The sequence below is a fragment of the Cynocephalus volans genome, chromosome 4 (genome assembly GCF_027409185.1).
Source record: "Cynocephalus volans isolate mCynVol1 chromosome 4, mCynVol1.pri, whole genome shotgun sequence".
Lineage (NCBI taxonomy): Eukaryota > Metazoa > Chordata > Mammalia > Dermoptera > Cynocephalidae > Cynocephalus > Cynocephalus volans.
Genome location: NC_084463.1, coordinates 106,635,817 through 106,639,324, shown reverse-complemented (window position 1 = coordinate 106,639,324; position 3,508 = coordinate 106,635,817).

The following is a 3,508-nucleotide window of genomic DNA, read 5'->3' as shown; positions in this document are numbered from 1 at the left end:
AGAATAATAGTATAAAGATCCACATACCCTAATCCACCATAGCAATTATCAACTCATGGTCAATCTTGCTTTGTCCATATAAATCAAGAAGGAAGACAAGCTATACATTCCTTGTATAGTCTGTGAGAGGATGGGTTAGTCTCCCTAGTCCTGGGGTTCAGGATCTAGAAGCCCATTTGCTAAATGATGTAACCACATTTGCCGATATCAACTTTATCAGTAATGTTATTTTGATCTCTCATTTGCCTTATTCTTTTGCTTTATTGCTCATTTAGTTCAGAACCTGGTCAGGCAACAGGAGGGTATTATTTATTGGAGCCCCTAAATACCCCAACAACCACTGAGAATTAATAGACTAGTTACTTTGATTAGACAAACTTTTTGTCTACCTTGTTCATAGATCCTGTAAGAGTTGGACATACTCACCGTGCTCATCTTGTTGGGGTTTAGAAAATGATACCCCAATGTATGGCACTTTGGCGTGCTGAGTACTTTGAACGGAAGGACATCAGAAGGGCCTTCGAAACAAGTTCTTTCTGACCTTCTCCCGCCCTTGCTTCTCCTGCTCCCCTTTCTCCCCAAGGAAGGCCATAGAAACTAAAATCCCTCTCCCCCAAAGCCAGCTAGAAAACCTAGAAATATTACTCTATCCTTCCCCCACCTTTCTGTGTAAGAGCTGGCCATAAAGAAATTCTTTGATTTATCTTGTCTGAAAGTAGGTCATAATACTTTCATTCCAGAAGGAGTTCTGTCCTATACCTAGGGGGAAGGAATGCCACACAGAGAGGCCAAGAGGAATCCAAACAGACAGGTCTTGCAGGTTTCCCCACGCTGTCTATTACAATTATAACATACCCTTTTTGTCCAATCACATTTCTACATGGCTGCTCATTCTGCATCAAACCTAAACATAACAATGGACAGTTTCCCTGGGTCTTTGGGTCTTCATTTCTTTCTTTCTTCTTCTTTTTTTTTTTTTGGTGGCTGGTTGGTACAGGTATGAAACCCTGAGTCTAGGTGTCATCAGCACCCTGCTCTAACCAACTGTGATAACTGGCCCTCCCTGGGTCTTCATTTTTGAAGGCTCCTCTGTCATGTAAAATTTTGATTAAATAAGTTTGTTATGCTCTTCACTTGTCAACCTGTCTTTTGTTATAGGAGTGTCACCATGACCGCCCATACAGTCTCATTCCCTTACCCCTGGACAACAGCTGATTAGAACTGACTCAAGATCATCAGTTAGGTGCTCCTTCTGTCTCTCAAGGAATTCAACTAAGACACAAAGATTGCTATCATTTGATGGTAGGCCCTTGAGCTGGACTGGGATGGCCATTTTCCCAACTTGTGCACTGATGATAAATAGCCACAGAAAGCCCTACTTTGGGAGAAGTAGAATGGAGCAGGCACATAAAGAGAAGTGGACATAAGAGATCAGGAAGCTCTTGAAGATCAGAGGGAGGAGCCTAGCTCTCTGATCTTCTTAGTTCACCAGGCTTTTCTTGTTTTTAGATTCTGTGAGATGTTGTTTGACCCTAAACTTATGAGATGGAGGAGATTATACTCACCAGATTTGCTGAAGAGAGAGTACTGCAGTTCTTTGGAAGAACTTTCATGACAAGCTCATTTGAGGTAGAGGCTGAAAAGGCAAGTGGTCTGTCTGAGTGTGGGCAAAACATCTGCAAGAGAAAGGAAAAGCATTTGCTGATGACTCTGCAAAGTAAGAGGGAGGGAAGAAAGAGAGTAAGAGGTGGTGGGTAGAGCCTGTGACATTGACATGCACTTCTCATGACCAACCCTCCAAACCTTCAGAGTGCATTTTTTTTGGGAAAATTGATGAAGGGGCTGTGCTTGACATAAGATTCATGTGGAAGAATCAAGGCAGTGAGAGGCAATGTGGGAACCCTGAGTGGGTGTGTGGTGTGAGTGAATCAGAGCATGCAAAATTTTGGACTTAAAACTGGGGTTAGCACTAATTCAACCAAATGATTTCTGGTCACTTTGAATGCCCAGCCCCCCGAACTTCCACTTTTACAGGACAGTGTCCTCTAATTTACAGGAAAATGCAAACACTTCAGTCTTATTGCCCCTTGAATTTGTCATTCCTGTAGTGCTATGCTATCATTGTGGATATTTTCCCCGAGGTCTCAGTTTGGCCTTTCATTAACACTTGATGTCTCTCTCCAGTAAATCAAAGGAGGAGACAGTTGGGGCAGATCTTTCTTTTCCTTGCAGTTCTCTCTCCAGTCTTTCCAAAATTACTAATAGCCCAAGTGGTTATATGCAGATTTTTTTCACTGAAGAGTTGTGGCAATTTCAGAAGGGCGATTCAGTGTTGAAGTGTTAAGAATAAAGCAGTCCTGTTTTAGACTTTCTCTTTACGTTTCAAAGGGATGGCACCTACAATCTATATCCTTCACAAACTCCTTGGTTTTTGTGAGAAATACCCTCACCCGTCCGAGGCCAAAGGATGGACACAGAGACATGAAGTACAGCGAAGCGAGACTTTAATTATAGCCTTGCAAGGTTCGGGTGTCTGACCGGCAGGCACACGGAAAAGGGCTGTAGCAAGCAATTTATTCCCTAGTGCGCAAGTCCCTGCCCCCACCTTCTCATTCGTCGGGGTGCATAATCTTCCTGGATGACGTCTAAGAGTACCCCAATTTACTACCCCCTTGTAGGAAATTTCTTTGTCTGAGGTCTCAGGAAAAGCCTGTGAAAAAGGCCCACCCAAAACCCTGTGAAAGGAGAAACATTAGGAAATGAAGAGAACAATAAAGGGCTATTGACTCATTACCATCTCAAGGACAACTTTATCTCTTCAGCGACCCCCCAGGAATGGGCTGGACCAGTCGGACAACTTTCGGGCTGGGCCTGAATTATTTCTGAAAATGAATCACTTAGATTATTTTCTTAAGTTTTTAAACATACACCTTCTCCTCCATAGACCTTTAAAAATTTACTCTATTTGAAACTCCACCAATTTCTTTGGGAAAATCCCATGCCTACCCACAGGAAGGGATCTCACGTTTTGAATCTCTCTTTCTCCAAAGTCACCACTCTTACCCTACCCCAATGTCCTAAATCTGGGTGTGCCAATTTGAGGTAGGGTACCCAGGACTTCTACCAGTTGAAAATGATGCCCATTGCCACCCAAGTCTTGCAGAATTGTGTGTGTAGGGGTGGGGCTAGGGGCTGGGGAGGAAAAAGAAGAGCCTCCACGTCTGTAGTTAGTTGTGGATTTAGATCTTCGTGGCTGGATTTCCTTTTCAGTATTCCCACGTGTGGGAGCAGAAATCATGTCTGTTTATTTGATTAATAGAATTGTTATATTAGCTCATACACTGCTCCCAGGAACAGACATTAATTTTTAGAGAATACAATCTAAACCCATATTGAAAAAGGATATATTTCCTCAATTAGAAGGACATTTTACCTTTTCCCCAGAGTTAGTGGGCCCCATTATTGTGCAGAAAAGAGGTCTGGTTTCTTTCCTGCTCTGCCTGGGAAG